General features: G+C 39.9%; 1 long non-coding RNA gene across 5 annotated transcripts in view; it reads left to right on the top strand.

The window, feature by feature from the left end:
• Nucleotides 1–20,189, top strand: part of LOC137863741 (uncharacterized) — an 86,763-nt gene that overhangs the window by 31,807 nt on the left and 34,767 nt on the right. For all 5 annotated transcript variants that reach the window (XR_011101100.1, XR_011101099.1, XR_011101097.1 and 2 more), the window contains one exon: nucleotides 19,153–19,228. This is a non-coding gene — a long non-coding RNA (uncharacterized lncRNA). The remainder of the gene's footprint in view (nucleotides 1–19,152; nucleotides 19,229–20,189) is intronic.

Raw genomic sequence — 20,189 nt, forward strand, 5'->3', positions numbered from 1 at the left:
CGAGGTCATGCGAGACCTCAACATGTTAAAACTCCTGACGGGAATGGGGGACTTAAAGTAAACATATTGCTGGAAACCCATCACCGCTGCAAGTTGCAGTGAAAAAAAGTGATGTTTTATATGTATGCTTTCTCCACATCTTGGGGAAAAAAAAATAATCTGGAACTCATTTCTTTGTGTGTCATTGTGCTGTTTACTGCCGTGATTGCTACTGGTAATGTGGCACTTTTCTGCCTGATCCCACATGCTGCCACATGGGTGCCATATGGGATTTTTGCCATGGAGCTGATGAAGGAGGGAAAGCCCTGCTCCACAATACAAACAATGCTGAGAAAAGAGCATCAGACAATTATTTAAAAATAAGGACTTGGTCAAAAATGGGAAAAACGTATCTGAATTGTAATTGAATTCAATTTACCTCTTAATTTAGAGCCGCAAAACCCAAGTCTCTACAGATATGCAAGGGAAGAAAAAGAAATTTAGCTGTAAAGGCTGAGCTGTGCCATGGCTCTGATGGCGACACCATCAACAAGCGATTGCTTTTGCAGACACAGATAGATGGGTAACTTGAGCATTTCCATGTTTACAGGACTTGACTGTGATTTTATGATGCTGTAACAATATCAATGTTGTTTATAGACTGGATTTTTCAAAGGTACTCAGCGTCAGCTTGAGCAGCAGACTATCTCACCTGTAACTTGCCTGTCTTGTAAAAATTCCATATTAATAGTAGAATTATAAATAATTCTTGGTGAGTCTTTGGCAAAAAAGGAATATCTGTTTAAGGAAAAGAAAAGTAAAACATGAGAAAGACCATTTTAAATCAAAACTGAATACCTGAGTTGAAGACAGAATTAACTACTGACAAGTAGAAAACTAGTAGAAAATTGGACAGAGAAAACGGGATATTTTTTTTCATGAACAATATGACCTCAGTTTTTTTTTTTTTTTTTCTGAAGTAAATACAAATGAATTATACCAAATCATGTATCTATTCTTAAAGCATATAATAAAAATATTCAAACTATTATGTGCCTGCACACCCAAACTATTCAAATAGAGGAAGCAGTATATGGGTCTGAGTATTTTTATTCCAGCCATTCAGACTGGCTCCCAGAATTGGTAACTTTCTTCAAAGGTTTATTTTTAAAAGTTGCTAAACTTGTTCAGTGTATCATTTTCCCAAAAAGCAGAATTTACTGGAAAAAGTACGAAGCATAACGGTCAACGGAGAACTGAGGCTGAAATGAAATCTCCCAGATGTGTTGTCTGCACATATTTGATTGCTGTGTGTTTTTCCTGCCTGGACTGGCACTTGGATAATGAGGCTGGGGGTGTGTTCAGCCCCGTACCCCCCATCTGAGCCCCCCAGGACTGCAGGGACCTATCACTGCCCTTCTTGTGCATCTGTGTGTCTGTCTGTCCTGCAGCAGGGTTTGTGGTGAGGACAAAGTCTCTCATAGGAATGACCCTGGATTAATGTTTTGGGGTTTTGTCCATTTTTCAAAATGGTTGTGGGATTAAATATGAGCATTTGCAGTTTCCCCTGTGGGCAGAAAGTGGTGCTTTGTGTTCAGCCTTTGCTGAAACTGCAGTAAAGGCAGTCAAGTGGCCGAAGATCAGAGGGGAAGCTCTGCTTGGTGTCTTGTACTTTTGCAGGCTGGTTTTTGCATCCTGTACCAGATTAACAGCACACCTGCCCTGAGAGGGGAATTTCAGAGTGAGGAAGCTCATTTGAGCATCAAAGCAATATGATAAAAAATGATGGATTAACAGCAAAATCAGATGCTTTTGCATTTCCTTTCACTTTCTGTTTTTGGAACTGGAAAGAAATGTTCTGTGAAACTGTTCTCAAGTGATGTGATGGTGGCTCCTGTTGGAATATATCAGTTGTCTCAGCTCAGTCCCCCAAGACTTCTGATAAAAATAACTGTTTTTTTTTTATTATACCTTATAATATACCTTAGCTTCATCAAGCCCACATGCTGACCGGTATTTGCTGCATATGAGGGATCATTGTAGGTCAGGGATGTATCGAGCACGGTGTCTCACGTACTGCGGTGTCAGTGTCCTGCTGATAAACATGGGCTTTGTGTCTGGTGGTCTTGGGTTTCCACCTTCATTTGGTGTTCCTCGTATGTGCAGAATCAGTTCCTTCATCCCTTGTAAGGGCTTCTCTAATAAAACCTTGGTATAATGAATGCTCGCAGAAAGGTTTTGAAAAAGAAACCAAAGTCTGCGAAAATATTTCGCAGTGGGCGGAACTGGGCAAAGGTTCACGTGGTCTGAGAGGGTGTCAGTGCTTTCTGCAACAAAAGGCTTCACCATGTGCCAAGTCAGCTGGGAACAAACTGTGAGATTGCCTTGTGCCCCCTGGGGCATTGCTGGTCAGGTGGAGCCTCCTGCAGCCATTTTGCACTGCAAGTCCTTGCAGAAGCAGGAGGTGGCCAACTCTTTTGTCATGTTAAGTGAGGTAGACACCCATTCTGGATTTCTTTCTTCCATCACATGCAGTTAATTTAATGCTAAATTCATGCCTAAATGGGGGCTAACTTCTTTTAGGGGATTTTAGTCTGAAGATGAATTTAGAGCAGTTACTCCCTTGCATTCTCTGCTGCAGAAGGATGGGCACTGCCTGAAAGAGCAGCTTAAAAACAGTGATGTTTCTTCAGGGGGTTTGTTCAGCAATATGAACCACAGCAATTGTTGGCTGGAAGGAGATACCTTTACATTTAGAGATGTTGACCGGATGAGAATCAGAAATTCAGGAGAGCAGTAGCTGCCTGGGCAGCCTTGAGAGGCTTTGGACAATTTGCTGTGGCCACCCGTGGTTATTAGTTTAGAAAACATGTCGCTATTTTACCTTGGCATCTGTTCAAAGTACTAATTCTGTGGATCAGTGTCTTTCAGATGAAGAAAGTAAAATCCTTTTTTGCCCCTGGTGCCTGAGTAAATTGATATCAAATACTCTAATGAAAAGACAACTGTTGTCAGCAGAGGCAAGCAGCAAGAAAATCTGGGACAGTAGGTAACTTCATAATGTATTCTTCATCCTTAGGGACTTCCAGTGCACTGAGGATTAATTTTTTATTACATCCACATGTGGGGCTTTTCTTAAATACACTTCCACTAACAACTTAATACTTTTTTTCAATTAAACTATCATAAAATGCTACAACTTTTTGTCTTTCTGTCGCTTAGAAGACACTTCCAATGTTGTGAGCATTGTTACTGTCTCATACTTTTTGTTAAATGAAGCATCTTTTTGCTGTCCAACTGAAGCTGCATTTTCGATCAGGGAGGATACTCTGCACCCTGTCATGGACACAAGCAAAAAAACAACCCGCAAAACACAACAACAACAACAAAAAGCCTTCTGGAACTGCTCTTCTGCAGTGATTTGTTTGTGAATTCCTATTTCTGTGATAGCTGGCTTAGTCTTCTGCAAGTAGACTTTATGTTATAGAGACTTTGCCAGAAATGCATCTTTTCCTTATTTTAGTTCCCTTGGTTCAGATTAATTTCACATGCAGTAACTCTATGAACACATTCAAGGAAAAAAAAAAGGATGATTTTCACCTGCTGGAGTGTTCACGTGCTTGACTACAACAGGAGATTGAACAAGACAGAGCAAGCAACAATCTTATACCACACATAAAGATGAATTGTGCAGACTATAACAGGTTAAAACCCATGTTTTATAAATAAGTTGGTTTTGGATTTAGGTAACAATGGGTTACAGCCTATTGTAGGAAAGTGGTCAGTAGCTCAAATAGCTTGTAGCTCTCCATTCAGAAATGTAGGAGGTCGGAGAATAAAAAATAGATAGCATAAGGATGCCGGAGAATTGCCTCTGCACTGAAGAGAGCCTGAAGTGTTTGTGAGGCTATCGTCACCTTCGGTAAGATGGATCAGTGTTGCCAGTCACACAATATCACTTCTGGTAGAACAAGGCTTTAGAGGGCCTCTTAGCCTGGGGAATTACTGAACCATTTTGATTTTGTTGGCACCAACAAGGAAGAGATGCATTGATTTTACAAGGCAGCTCACAAAGATCCTCACCGAGTTCTTTGATTTTGGAAATATCAAACTAGCTGCCTATCTTGAAAAATAATAATTGATTTAGAAAATGATTTTATAGCAAAATATTTTGAAGTCCCAAACAAGCTGAATTGAGAATTAGAGACGATGTCTGTAGAAGGGGCTTGGGCAGATATTGAGTTGCACATACTCCTACTCCTTGTGAAGGCACAGGGCAGGCTGAAATCAGCATCTGAATTCCTCAGTCAGACTAAGGACGGGTCAATTGAACTGCTGGTATCCACTGGCAAGTAGGGCTGCCCAGCTGCTTTCCCTCACATTTTGTCTCTGTCTTCTTCATTGAGAGAAACAGGTAAAATCCTTTCTGAGGCAATGTTTATATGAAACAAAATCATCGTATGTCAGTGTACAGAACATAAACTAATCTGAGTTAATCTTCTCTGTTTTCTTCTGCACCTCCATTTTATAAAATAGAATTGGAAGAAAATTATGGTCACAAAACCTGATTTTTGCCTCAATCCTGGTCTTCATACAGAACTACCTGACAATTAATATTTGTGTATACCTTTTGAAATATCTGACCTTTGGGGAGTTGACAGAGCTATAATATTAGTCTTTGTATGCTAGCCTGGCTTTTAAACTCCCTGCCTAGTGGATGTAAGTTCAGTGGATACAGATCTGAAACTTGATTTCCTCAGTATAGCTGCATTAGCATTCAGCTGTGGGTATGTAAGATAATAGTATTAAAAGCAACCTTCCATCCTGTTGTCATGGATGCAGCACAGCCCAATCCTCGTAGCAGTATACCACCAGTCTTTGTACAATCTCATTTTTATCTACAAATTTTAATTTAATTATACCAGAAATTCTTTAACTGTATATAATATATGGTTTTATTTTCTATTTCCAGCATTAAAATGTAAGAATTGAGCAGCTCATGTTCTTTGTCCAGTGCTCATTTTTTTGCATTCCAAGTATCTGTCAGTATTAGTTATGAGACTGTGTGAAATAAGTAGCCATGAAAGATGCCTGCTTTTATGACAGAATGAGTGGTTTCATGAATTTTAAAGGAGCACATTTGTATTTTCTGTTCTTGAACTACACGGGCTACTCACAAATATGACAGAAGATAATTGTTTGAGGAATTATGATGCCTTTCAAGATTTTGCAGGATATTACTATTTTCATAATCTTTCATTTATCAGGTTATATGACTTGATTTATTTATGTGTGTAATTTGGAAATTAAAGTACTCCCATTCTGTCAGCATAGGTACATGTTTTCTTCATATAGCTCATACTCCTGTTAGCAAAAATAATGAATGTGCTAATTTTTTTGTCAGTTACTAAAGAAACGCGTCAGAATTGGAGGATAGTCAGGTATTATTCTGGACCACGTGAGACAATGTGGAACTGTACGTACTGCTCCCTCAATGCCTTAGGATCGCGGCAGCGCGTATTTCAATATATAACACTAACAGTGTCGCCAGGCAGTGCATGTACTGCAGTTTGTTAAGATTTAAATGAATGCATTGTTAGTACTGACTTCAGCAGGGATTTTGTGTGAGTGAGTAAAGGCTTCAAGCCTTTAATTGACTAAGAAAATCTTTTTAGTTGTGATTACAGGGACAGATACTCAGCTGGTGAGAACTGATGGTGCTCCATTGAATCAATTTTCATACCCCGTCTGAAGTCAATGGAGCAGTGCTCATTTATAACCCGGTACCTGGCCCATTATTATAAAAAGACGTTTCAAGCCTGGTATTTGAGTGGCACGGTAACCTTTTATTGCAGAGCTGCTTGACTTGTTTTAAAAATTTCATCAAAATCAGTGGTAAAATCCTTGGGCTAATAAATTCAGTGTCATAAGCTATTTTCATTTTGTTAGGAGCTTGAGTGTGGAAACCTATGACTGTGTCCTGTTTACTTGAAAGCATGGTGGTGTATCTGCTGTACTTTTGTATTTAGCATGCAGTTGTCTTTTTAAAAACTAAAATGAAGCATCTCTTTACCTACCCTTCTCTGTTTCAGTCACAAAATATTTGCATGTTTTCTCTTGGCAATATTACCACACCTTCCATCCCGTGCTAACTGTATAGTAGGATTTTATGGTAAAAATTTCTGAACATCTTTATGTATTATGCATGTTCATAACATCTGAATTTTGTTGCTGAAAATCTCCTCTCAAAATTCTGTGCATGCCCATAATTAAACTGCTCTGAAGGTGCAGTCAGGAAAACCAGGCACCAGCATTATGGAGTGAAAATTAAAGAGGCAAAACATCAGAGTGTCTACTGTATGTGCCTGCTGTTAGACACTCAAGCATGGAGAACAGGATACACCTCTATGGATGGATAGCTTTCCTTATTAAAAAAACACAGTAGGACGCACAGTAGGGGAACACACTAAAACAAGGCTTTGTAGTAATTTCCTTGAAAGAAATTTCCCAAGATAGCAACTTGAAAAGCTTTTAATCTTATGACTAGCTATATAGTGAGTTTTACTGTAGGTGGTATAAAAAAGACCATTAGATTACAGCCGATCTGGTAGGGTTGGTCCAAAGCTCGTTCCCTTCAAGTCCTCCTTCTCCCTTGCCCTCAAGAAAAGGCTTAGACTTTCCTTGTACCAAAATGAGTTTTGAACAGATTGGTGTGGGTTATACCATATTTAATAACTTTAAATAAGTCTCTCAAGTTTGAGATTAGTTAGTTTCTATTTTCAAGTTAGGAAATGGAGAACCCACCCTTACCATCTGAAATACATGACCAAACTGCTGCAGCTGAAGTGATCCATGAGATTAAAGTTTCTCCTATGTACCTAAATTTGAAACCACTGTAGGGCTTTTCCTACTGTCACTTGTATGTTTGAGCTGATGTCTGTGTCTCTGCTGATTTTGGGTCTCTGAACAGTGTCCATTTGGAGGAACATAAAAAGTACTTCTCATAAACTCATGAGGAGAGGGCTCTCGTGACTGTGCAGCAGTAGCTCCATCCATGCACAGCGGTGTGCTAGCAGCATGCTCATTGGACTTTCCCCATCTGTGTTATTTATTCAACATGACTATTAAACTTCAAAGAAGAAAAATCTGGAGGAATTCCCATGCAAATATGCTGGAAGGCTGTTACATGTGTTATGGCCTCAGCATGCCGGCCCTGGTTACCTGGTATTCCTCAAACCAGCAGGCTTGTGGGCTCTGTGTTGTGCTGGGTGCCTCTAAACGTGGCAAGGGCCCTTCTCTGAAGGCCTGCAGCTCTTTCTCAGGCTCATCCTTCTGCATTTTGGTGTCATGGCTATGAAGTGCTAACCCCAAAAGCTCAGTATGGGAGGCTGCAGGCGCAGCACAGGCGTTGGAGCCAACGGGAGCTGAGGGGCTCAGCACCTACGTGCATGTGAGCATCAGTGGAGAAGACCTAACATCTTGTGTGTATCTTGTGTCTGCCACTGAGAGCTGAGAACAAGGAACAAACATGTCTGATAATGTGTTTCACATTGAAATAATTAAAGAGAATTGTTGCTGGAGGGAAATGTGCCTTTAAAAATTAACCCTGACATCTCACTGACAATTTGGCTTATTACAGAGATTCTTTTTTTTTTTTTTTTTTTTAGTTTTACTAAACTTGATATGCATTTTTCAGCCCCTTAGAAAATGCAGAGCCTTTGAAAACTTCCTTGTATGAGTAGTCTATACTTATGTGAACAGTCCCATCCATTTTTCACTGGGCTACTCACAGGACTGATGTTTAAAGGATCAGGTCTGTAGTAAATGACACATTCTGCTATGCCCTGGAGCCTGCGCTAGTTATTATTGTTTGAATCTATCTCTTGATTGCATATATTGCAGTCTTCTATCACACAGGGTGCCAGTTTTGAATGTTGCTCTTCAAATAGCCATCAAGCAGCTTGCTTTTTTATTTCTTCTTATAGTGAAACAAGTCAGTGGAAATTGAAAGCCCTAATTTCCATACAGCACTAAAAGTTTAAAAACATTATTCTTGTTGTATCTGGAGTGCTTGAAAACAAATAAAAGGCATATGGAAGTGCTATTATTTATTTTTAAAATTCTAGATATGTCTAAGGATTATATTCACGTTTTTGTGATTCATGGGAAGTAAAAACCAGAATCATGTATTGGTGTTTAGGAAGTTTGTGTTGATTATATCATGGCTATAACAGTTATTTAAATTCAAAAATTGTGCCTTTTTTTTTTCTTTTTATTGGGGTGAACTCCAGTGTTTTCAGTTTGCCATCTGATCAAAATTTGTTTATCCAGGTTTGGGAAATTTTGAGTTTCTCTGTTTGTTTGATCATTTTCTAACTAATGTTAAGCTGCATTTAAATAGTATAAAAAAGCGTGAGAGGTGGCAGGATTGGAGGCCTGATGTTCAGGCTGCTTTCATCTGCTTGATGTTGCTTGAACTGCCTCAAATTGTGAGTGTGTGTGTCTGTGTGTGTGTGTTTAAAAGGGCTCTCTTCCTTCGGTGTGCCTGCCAGTCAATGTGAGGAATTCAAGTACATTATTCCAGCCGCGGTGGCTTGGAATTGTTCAATTCTCCATCCTGAGGAATGGCTGAGGTGCTGCTAATACATTTTTCAGTTTCAATTCTGCAACTAACAAAATAGACATGCAAATTCTCCTTGATATGGTGAAAAAAATCTTTTTTTTTTTTTTTTTTTTGGCTTTTGAATACCATAACGCCTGACTTCCCATTAGGAAAAGACAGTAAAATACATAGGAGCTAGAAAATACTTTAAATTTGTATTCTGTACATTGATTGGCATACCCTCATTTGGTATAATGCTGGTTTACAGCAGCTGAGAATTTGATTCCTGGAGCTGGCACCTAATTCCTTCCTTAGTCAAGGGGAAGAGATTCAACCCCTTATCTTCTGTCCCACTGAACTTGTAATAATTTGGTGATCTTGGGTGCAATCCTTCGGGATGCTGAGTACTCCCATGGGTGCTTAAATCAGGGTAGCAGATGGCTTGTGATACTTCTTAGAACTGGGCACTTCATTAGCTAAAATTTAAAACATAAAATACTTTAAAAACACTTATCAAAAACATTTTTCTTGGCTTGGGAAGGATTTTTACCCTTTTTATAAAAACAGCAACTAAAGAAGTATCTGTTAGTTGCTGTGACATTTGCTATAAACCTAGCTGTACACAACATTTCTGTTATGTTCTTTCTGGCTATTAAAGCTCATTAAAAAAATTAAAGTCTCCGCAACTTACAATATTTTCCATTGAAATAGCGTGTTAACACATTTCTTTAATCAGTGTGTAACTGTCAAGGGAAAGAACAATTCATCTAGTATATGCATACATTAGAAAAAAATTATCAGATTTAATTTTATTTGTTTTATATTCAGGTCTTTTTTGAAGGAATTCCTGCAGGGAAATGGTTAATCTATTTTTAACTAAAGCTTACTTTTGTAATCTATCCAGTGCTTAGAGTTCTGTCATTGATCTATGATTTATGTGATTTAAACCACCTCTTGGCTGTAACATTGGTTTCTATCCAAGATGCTGAGCTGAATACTAATTACAAGATCAAATTTATGCTGTTGGGCTAAGCAGCTGAAGGAGCTTTCCATGCAGGACTCCCTTAAACCATGCCACCATTGAGCATTAGTGAAATATTTGGTGGGGGGGAAGGGAAAAATACTGGAAAAGAGAAAAATATTGCAGGAAAACTGAAGTGTCCTCTGAAAGCTTTATTTTTAGTTCTGTTGAATGACTGTACAGAGCTATATGCAGATATTCAGTGTGTGTAAGTCTGTGAATATGCACATGGTTAGGTATTTCCAACAGAATCTGACTAATTCACCCTAATGAGTGGGAAACCCATTGAGAAAAGCCAAATGGCATGAGTAAGCAAACAAATAAATAAGATTGGAGATATTTTATTTCAAAACATACTTTATGCCTTTATTTTGACAAGTATCATGTTGTCAGAATGATTTATGATATTTCATAGCGTATCAGTAAATGCACTGTAGTATGTTTTCTTACAGTAAGAAGGTCTCGGTAACAATAGCTTTGCTTCACTTCTTACAACATCTTTGCTGAGAAAAAAGCCAAGAACACCAATTTGATAGAAAATACAGGTCTTAGGTTTTCCTTCTGTAAGAAGGAGTAACACTGTTCCGTTTGCCTGCATCACCTTGGCAGAGGAGGTCACAATGGCAGCGATATTCTGGAGTATAGGCAGTCAAAACATGTTCAAACAGCTCTGAATCCAAAATGCAGTTTGAATAAAAAAGATTTTTTCTATAGGAATTTTGTTGATCGTTCAGTTTTGAGACAAAATATGTTCCAGTGACTCATTTGACTTTCATCTGTGTTGGTATAATGTTGATATGTTTCATTTTAATGATGCTGAAATGTTTTAATCTGTTCAGGCTTCCGTTTTGTATTTGTGGTGCTGTTCTCACTTTTACTGTATGCTTTGGTTTATGTTTTGTTACATTTGGATCACTTTAACAGTCACAGACTACAACAACTGCATATTATTAAAATGTAACTTTTTCATAAAATGTCCTCATAACTTCAATTTTACAGGAATCTTTTAAGATTTCATTTCCCTTCTGCACAAAGGGATTTGTCAAAATAAAGGAATTTCTCACAGAACAGAAATTGCCAGATCTTGACTTTTTTTTTTTTTTTTTTTTTTTTTTTTAACGTCTGAGTGGTGAATTGCTGTGCCCTCAGGGCTCTGGAGATGCAGTCTTGGCCAACAGACTAATATATAGGTTGCAGGTGATGTAGGGAGAACGATTAGGATACACTTTTGTTTTCCCTGTGACATCTGTGTTGCCCAGGGTGAGGGTTGTTTCAAGATCCCCTTTCTCCCCTCCATGAGGCTGCAGCGGCCCCCCCTGCTGCTGAGCCAGGATTTTTATATCTATGCTATGGTGTTTTAAAGAAATTCACAGTCTGCCTACATATGAAATGATTGTCTTGAACCTTGTTCAACTGGATGTGTGCGCTCGCATGCCTCCACTCTTGCAAAGGTTACAGCATTGTGCCTGGAGTCAGCAGGCCATCGTGCTTGGTCTGTAGGAGGCCCTTTAGTGTGGAATTAGTTCTCTTTTATCCTCATTCTTGCTCACTTTAAAAACAAAAACCAAAACAAATAAAAAAACAGAAACAGAAATAAAACAAACAGAAAACCTTGAAAAAGTTTCTTCCAAGGGCATTTGTAGACTAACGCTCTCTTGTTGCCTATCTGTTGCTTACTGTCTCCTTCATTTCTTGTTTCTCTCAGTGTGGAGAAGCTCTTATTCCAGTTAGACTTCTTGGCTTTTAAAAATTACATTTGCTCATATTCTGCTTGATGTCATACTTGCTTTTCTCTGTGCATTGTTATAAATATTTTTCAATATGAATAATATACATTGCATAAGTTTGGTCAAAGGTGAATATATGGTGTATGTCATGGAAGTGAGATGTGCTTGGAAACAGTTTTATTAAGAGGAGCCACAGTTTATGATTGCATTTATGTATATTGCTCTCCTGTGATGCAGTCCTTACCCACCCGATCTGTAGGTGCACTAGGTTACATATCTGAACACTGCCAGCAGTGGAGACGGATTGCCTTACAGCCTTACAGCTGCAAAATGGAGGCTATTAAAAAGTCAGGACGAGCCCAGGCACCTCAAAGAAGCTGCACGTTGTGGCTGTAATTGTGATCGGGTCATTCTGCAAGCTCACCGTAGCCGCAGTATGTGACACACATTCCCTTACTGCTTATGCAGGGAAATAATTTGCACTATCAGTGGTGGTGTTGATCTCGAGTGAGAGTAGGTAAAACAACACAAGTGAAGATGGGTCTTCAGTTAATTGCTGTCATGGTCTGAAGGACTTCAAAGGAATTGTTTTACTGAAAGCCTCATTAAATGGGTTGGATATTTTACTACACCGGGCACCATCACAGCAGTTCTTTATGGCTGGCTCCTGCACAGTCTCCCCCGTCCCTCCAAGCATGCAGGTTCCCATTTGTATCTCAGTCCCACAATGTGTCCTGACAGTCACAGCCACCAACAGTGAATCCAAACAGCGAGTCTGAGTCCTTGTGTGTCTGTCATGAACATCTCTGTGGCCCTGGGGTGCCGCGGGTCAGTGGGTGCTCCAAATGGACGTGTTCGAACAGGAGAGCTGCCACCAGGATGTGGCAGGGATGGCAGGGCTGCCCTGCAGGACATCACCCACCGTGGCGTCCCGCCCATTGGTGTGTGCATAGGGACGGGGAGACAAGCTGGGGAACAGCCTGTGTGTTTGTTCGTAGCTTGAGCATTGCAAGTCTGACATTTGGGAGTTGTGATGGAGAGGGAGAAGGAGGTCTGGGAGAGCAACACGGTGTTTCATGTCATGCTTTGACCTTGCCCGTAGCCACCATGTAAGCTGGAGCTGTGGGGTCAGGATTGTGTTAGTCCATCCCTCTGGAGCAGAAGCTGGCAGGGCTGATGCTGTGGAGGTGCCTGCCCTCGGGGTGGCCGTGCTGTACAGCCAGGCAGCCTGGGTGTGAGCTGGGCCTTTCCTCCCCTCACCAGGGCTCAACTGTGCCTTACTCCACTTCTACAGAGCAGAAAGTCAGTGAAGTGGAAAGAGGTGCCTTATGTTGGCTGATAAAATAACATTCTAGAGGTAACAGACAATATTTTGATTATACGTGTAATAAATGTTTTTTTCTCCTTTCTCTTATTTGCAGTAGAACTGTTAAATTAATGATCACTGCTTTGACAATAAGGTGGGGGGATTTCCACTGAAGGTACAAAAGTTAATATGATGTAGATTTAACATATATACGTGTTTGCATATATTTAAAATGTGATTCCTGTATGCCATCAAAGCTGATTCTTTGTATACCTTCATGTATACAAACACAGAAATTGTACACAACATAATTTATGGGAGGGGAGGGCATTTTGGAAAGCTGTTGTGGATAGTGGTTGATTAGTGCTGCCTGTCTTCATGATGTGAAAATGTCATAATACACCCTCAGGAGAGCCCTGCTATCACCTTGTAACATCACTTTTCCCAGGTTGAGAAGAGGAATACGTCTGCAGCCATTTGGGGGATTCTCATGTGGTTTTCTAGCTATGCTGCATGCATGCACACATGTTGCAGTGTGCTACTGACTGATGTCAGAAAGTCTTTGACTGATGTCAACTGTCCCACGGCTCCCTCCTTTCTCTAAAATTTTTGCCTGTTCCTCTCACAAACCTCACGTACATTAGCTCTAATGCGTCCTTTGAGACCTTACCTTCCTGCCTGTTTCCACAGAATATCAGTTTGTCTGCACAAAGCTATCAAGTCCATGGTGACAGTTACTTAAAGCTTGGTTGAAGTGCCACATTACTCTCAAAACTCTGAAATTTTCTCTGCCTGGGTTCAGATCCTACAGACCCTACAGATCAGGCTTGGATAGTCTGCTGGTGAGTGAATTCGATCTAATGCAGCATTTTCTGTAACCGCCAATTCTGCTGTCTCTTCCTAAAATTTTGTGCTTTATAGGAAAGGGAGCAAAATCCCACACTGCATGGTGATAACAATATGCTGGTCACTGGTTTTCTCTCCTTCTCTCTTGTGACAAGAGAAGTTCAGCTTTTCATAATATTTCTCTATCCTTGATTAAGAAGGGCTGCTTACTAATCCCACAGATGTAAAATTGTTTGAAGAGTAAAAGGATTGAAGTCAACCCAAGCTACTGAACATCCAAAAAAAGAAAGACCTACCATACAAATCAATTGCTTGCCCTTGGGAACGCAGTTATCAACAACAACAACAAAAAGATGTTTCTCCTTGAGTTTAAACACTAATCCTAGCGAATAGAAACAACAGAGAAATATAAGTTACAGACAGCAATGCAGGACATGGGATGCCCTTCTTATGGAAGAACCAGCATCAGCAGGCCTAATGCACTGCCTGGTTTTCAGGGAAAATGTATCCAAGTTAGGATGTAATATATAAGTAAGCACAGAGTGCTGTAATTTTTGCAATTTCTATTAATTTCTGCAAAATTAATAGAACCTAGGGCGAGTTATTTGATAAAACTGAGCAGACAAAGTGTGTGTAACTATCCGTAGAGTTGCTGACATGATGAATGATGATGGATCTAAACTCATCTGAAGTTCTTTAGGAATAATAGCAGCATAAAGTAATTTCTATAGGGTGCTTAAATGTGCTCAAAACAGAACAGTATATTGAAGGTTGTGCATTATGCTAAGAGTGACAAGTATTTATGATTGGAAGGTCTCTGTGTTGGTTTTATCACTTTTTGTGTAACCTTTCTTGGTTCTTTAATCTTTTGACTTAAAAACCTATCCAGAGATAAAAAAAAAAAAAAAAAAAAAAAAAGGCTAGTTCATGTAATTGTATTGCAGAGATAGTAAATACCCTCTTACCTCAAGAAAATCAGGGGCCCAATACTACACAGGTGTTTTTCTTCTGGAGTAATGAGTGCCCTCATTCAAGAACAGCTGGTGAGAGATGTGCCTGGTGCTAGTGTAAGTGTGGCCCAGCAAGGCAGCAGGGTGCATGTACTGCTGCTCTGTGCCTTCCCATCAATGAGAATAAAAATCCTAGCATCCAATGCCTGTTGCATCTAGCGAGTTTTATGTTAATACATTTGCAGATGTAGTTGAAGAAATTAAAATAAAAAAGCATTTTTTAATTCACAGTCACGCTTGTGGTTAAAAGTGGCGGCTGAAGAAAAATATGGCCATAACTATATGGACTTGTCAGAGCACTGGAAATCTACAAAACTATAAGGGGACTGAGGTGGAATTTTAAAGGAGGTGCCCGTTCTGATAAACTTCTTGCCTTCCAGCTGTCTTTGTGTCTCTGGGATATTGTAGGTCCTGCTCAAAAGCAGGAGAATGGAAAATCGTGGTCAGTCTGTTTTGCCAATGTGGGCTGTTTCTATTTACAGCCTTGTTAGAACATATCTGTGATTTACATTATTATTATTATTATTTTTAAATGTGTGACAAATACAGTCTATATTTCTCTTGGGTATGATGAAAGAGAAGAAACTTTTGTATGATACATAGATCAATTTGCAAGACCTTAATGTTCTTGGCTTTCCCTAACCCTTTCTAGCCTACCGCAGCAATCTGTTCTTTGAATGCTAGGTCATGCCGTCCTCCTAGGTCTACAAGAGCCTTTGAGACAGAGCTAATTTTTTCAGTACTGACTATAGAAGCTTGTGATTGTAGATCTGAATGTCCCTTTTTCAACTCTGCTACCAGTGACCCACTGCATAGTAAGTGTCTTGCATTATAAAGTGGTTATTCACAACAGGGTTTGACCAATGCTATCTGGAGGGTGGGAGATGCTTTCCTGGCAATGGGATGTGAACATCATGGGGCAGATCTTCAGCCAGAATACATCCTGCTTGGTCCTGCAGCTCAATGGACTTCTGTTAATTCATGTGGAAAATGTACGGCCCCAGCAAGATCACAAAGTTCAGTGTTCTTGACTGAGAGCAATACTTTATACAGTCAAGATCGAAAACTCTTTCTACAATTCCCCTGAATTTTGACTGTTTCATATATCCTTTACATTGTTATATACCAAAAGCTATGACATTGTCCACGAAAGCTTTGAGGGAAATTTTGTGTGATCTTTCTTTCTCTTTTATTAGCTTATTGCATTTCCATATGAGTAGGAATACTGAGCCCTGAAAGCACACCTGGACCCTCTGCTCATGCCCTGTATTCATTTTGTACAGAGATTAAACTCCACTGATTCTGGCATGCCCATCATTACCGTAGCAACCACTCAGGACTTTATTTGCTTATTCTTGAAGAGCTTCAATCTTTTATTTTTAATGTAGTTGCACTGAAATCTTGAGGAAACTCTCCTGGTTGATGGATTGCCCTCTAACAGGCACGTTTGCAGGACAGACTGAAGTGCCTGTGCTGTGGGCAAATTTCTCTTGCATTTTAGTGGCGATGAACTGAAAGTTGGAATTTCCTTGTGCTTGAACAAATCCCATGAGACGGGATTTGCAGCACTCCTTTAGGTCAGTGCAGTGCAGCCAAGCACCCTCCAGGCGGTGCAGCCTTCCTCTGCTCCCTGTGAATGCAAGCAAGGTATTTGGAAAGATGAATTGTATGCTGCCGTGTGCCTCTGAAGGCAACAATAAATTGGGTAAACATGTATGAAGCTTTTATATCGCACCAAAGTGCCTGTTTTCAGCCAGCGATTCATCCCTTTGTCTTTCCATCAAATACATTAGCTGAGGGTCACCCCTCTTCTGTAATCCTCACTCCCAATTCCACCAGCACCGGCAGTGATGCTGCTGATAGCATCAGTGATGGCAGACCTGGAGCAGGCTCCTGTGAGGTCCCTGACTTCTGTCTCAACACATGACTTTCCCTTTGATCCATTCATCAGTACCCAAGCACAGACGTGTCTCAAAGCTTTGCCATTTTTGATTGGTTCCATTATTAGTACATGCAGCTGTACACCTTCCTTATTTAAAATTTATTTTACTTGTTGCATGGATGCCTATAAATGCATCTCATAGACCTTCCCCTCTTCCCAGGCACACTTATTTTTATTGCTGTGGAACACCGTTAGGGGATTTTGTCAACTTGAACTAGAATCAATGAAAAAGAAAAGAAGCAGCTTTAGGTAGCAAGGTGGCCCTTGAGTGCCCCAGTCAAGTTTTGTGTTTATGCACTGATTTTCTCATTAGATTTTTTTTTTACATGATTTTCCTCACCTTGTTACATTATGCACATCCATGTGAAAAACAAAATGGAGTGGTCAGGAAGAAATGTGAAAGCCGGTAGCACACCAAATGCTGCCACATGCAGAAAGCAAGCAAGGGTACAGAGGTTCAGTGTTTCCTTGCTCCTCCATTCCCATTTCTTTCATTCATGATAACTTATTACTTAAAGTAATACCAGATACAGAAAAAAGCAGAAATCTTGGCTTTAGGAAGTTGGCTTTTCAGTGTGAGTGAACTTTGCCATTATAAAGCTCTGTCACCGTTCATGCAAATACTGACTTACAAATGGTATCTATGCAGAGTTAAATGTCAAATATGTGTTGTGAGCATGTCACAGTCGTGAGCAGCGTGCATTATAAATAGTTATAAGTCTATTGATTTGTGGGTGGATGATTAGAAAAAAACTGTTTCTCTATTGGACTCTGGAAAACACATCTGAAAAAAGGCCTCTGTTTTCCCAGTGATCAACAACATACGTCTGAGCTGGAAAACCTGGCAGGGTTTTTCCTAGAAAAATGGTGGTGATATTATTGAAGATTAGTTATGTACATATACAGAGTTCTTGCTTCCACTGGAGAGGTCGCAGTGTCGTGTTTTGTTGCATTTCTTGTCGTCTTGTGGAAAACGAAGTGGAGGCCAATTCCTTTTAACCAAGCAGTGGGGCAGCATTTGTACGTGGAGTTGGGCTGCCCTAATCTCACCCACAGGTCCCTGCTCTGGGTTGGATCAAGAACCTAAACATTGGGATCTATTTTCAGCAGCATGCCCATCAAATATAAAGCTCTATACTTATCTGAGAGCCATTTATGTCATTAGTGACATAAATGAGCTAACAACTGCCACATAGGGCCAGCAACTACAGTTGTAGGCACATAACTACTCCTTTCCCAAACATTACCCTGGAGCATGCATTATGCATAGTGATGTTCTCTAGGTCTTCCTCCTTTACACAAGCAAGAAGCCTCAGCTCCAAGTCAATGTGAACCTTGCTGTCTCTCCTGGCTTACCTTGTATTACATATTTTCTCCTGTTGGTGCTATTTTGACCTTCTCCAGCAGAAGGTGTGATAGCCCTTTTTCAATGGAGTGCTGTGGGTTTAAGGTCTCCTTATTCAACAGATGAGCATCCTGCTCAAGATGCTGCCTTTTCTGTTGGCCTAAACTTAAGGATTATGTTGCTCTGTTGCAGTCACTTCTCTCTGTCAGTGAATACTGCTCCTTGAAAGCAGCAGGCTATACTGTATATTCAAGCTTCGTAGATTCCATTAACATTTTGTTAATGAAATAGTGCTTTGTCAAAGAGTCTTGAAAACTTAAAAGGGTATTTAAGCTTCTTCCATGAGTCAATACCATATAATGTCAACATTGCCACGAAGGGATAATTCAGAGATGTCACACAAAGCATGTGTTATGCCATTTGCAGCGTAGGAAAACAGCTCAGCATTTATGTTGTTTAATCCATCTTCAAAAATCTTTTGTTCTGAAAAAGTTGAAGATCAATCTTGTCGGTATTTACTGACACAAAGCTGATGTAAGTCGCTGTGCTCCTATTGACTTCATCTGAGTTGCAGTGATTTACCCCAGACTCAAATTAAGACCAAATTAGGCACACAAAGAACTTAATATCAAACTTCTGAGGAATATAGAGTTAAAAATGAAAATATGGCTAAAAGTAGAGTGAAGCAAATAGTTTGAAATGATCTGGGAAGGCACAGAAACAATTTGTTGATACTTGGGGAAAAGCAACATTATATAAGACTTGGCACTTTCGAAATAATGTACTTTTCTGTTTAGAAGTAAATATGAAATGGGGAAATAGAGTTCAGACCTGAGCTCTGACAATGAGGTAGGGCATGTGGACTTTGGGGCTAATTTCCAAAATGTGTCTGGTGCAGTATCCTGGGTTTGCATCACTGTCTCACTGAGTCTGACTGAGGTGTTCATGAAATCCCTCCTTCCCTTTCTCCTTCTTTCCCTCCTTCGTTATTGGAGTAATTCTGTAATCGTACCCACCATGCAAGGAAGGAGTTTCATCCCACTGAGCATTGCAGTAATGCTGTTTGTTTTACCCTTGTACTTTTTATTCCTTTTCCAGTAAAGCCCTATATAATGTAGTTGAATGTAATGAAAGGTAGCCTCAGCTTTCTTTGAAGAAAATAGGCTGCCTTACTTCATATTTAGCTGAATATGAAGCACTTTCCCATGATTATTCCTTAGCTGTGTTAAATCTTTTTCTGTTTCAGACTTCCCAGATATATGGGGTCACTTCTGCAACACGCAGGATGATGTAAAGTTCTTTAAAAATAATTCATGTATCTCGGTGGCAAAGGTTTGTGTTTCATTCTCATTCAGGATTTTTCTTTCAACCCAGGCATTGTACAGACAGGCAGCAATGCAGACCTGCTGGAGGAGCTCAGCAGGAGGAGAGCCCGCGCTGCACCAGCAACGTGAGTGAGCGGGGGCAATATCCTTGTGCTGTATCACTGCTGGCAGGTCAGGTATGCCGAGGTAGCTTGCAGGATCTTTCTGAGTAAGGGATACTTTCTGGCTTGATTGCACACAGCAGGAAGAAAAATAGTATGAGGCTCCTCGTGTGTACTTTTACGCTGTTTCACAGCCTGGGAAACATATGGAGCATAAAACAATTGCTCTTTCTGTGAAGAGCTATGGAGGGCTTGCAGCCTCATTGCTCCAGGTGAGGTCACTGCAAGAACAACAAAAATGAGAATAAAATATGGGAAAAAAAACTCACAATGAAAATACAGGCTTTAAAACACTCTGAAAGCACGTTGTGCATATAGTGTGTGTGCTGGCAGCCTTAAAGTATGAAGGGGTCTCAGTATGCTTAGTTCGTCTCAAGGTCTGCCTCACAGCAGCCATACACGATGACAGTGCATGCAGTATGTACATAATCTAACAATTACATCAAGTTCTTGGAATTATCTCCCAGATCCCAGTATACTTGATCGGATACATTAAAAAGTAATGCACTTGCAGTGCTAAGTAGGAACGAAAATGTAAAAAAATGCAAGTGTTACCTAAGAAATGGAATCAGACATAAAGTTTACGATCCATTTTGGCCTGCTGTTATAGACAGAACTTGGAGTAAGCCACTGAATCTGGAATACTGCAGTCAGCACTGCAGTAAAATGAAGCATGTGGAAATGGAGGCAATGCTTATGATGAGTTAGAAAAAAATAAATAAAATAACCCACCAAATATGTACTTTGAATAAAAATAATAAATTATACGGGGAGTGATGCAACTGTACATGCTGTCCCAAAGGCTTTACAGATTTTAATAGGGCAACTGCAATATAAATACGAGAAGTCTAAGAAAGGAGGGTGGAGGCTGCAGTGGAGGATGCTGTGTATTTTAATCTATTATTAAAAAAAAAAAAAAAAAGTT

This window comes from Anas acuta, chromosome 13 (assembly GCF_963932015.1).
Source record: "Anas acuta chromosome 13, bAnaAcu1.1, whole genome shotgun sequence".
Classification (NCBI taxonomy): Eukaryota; Metazoa; Chordata; class Aves; order Anseriformes; family Anatidae; genus Anas; species Anas acuta.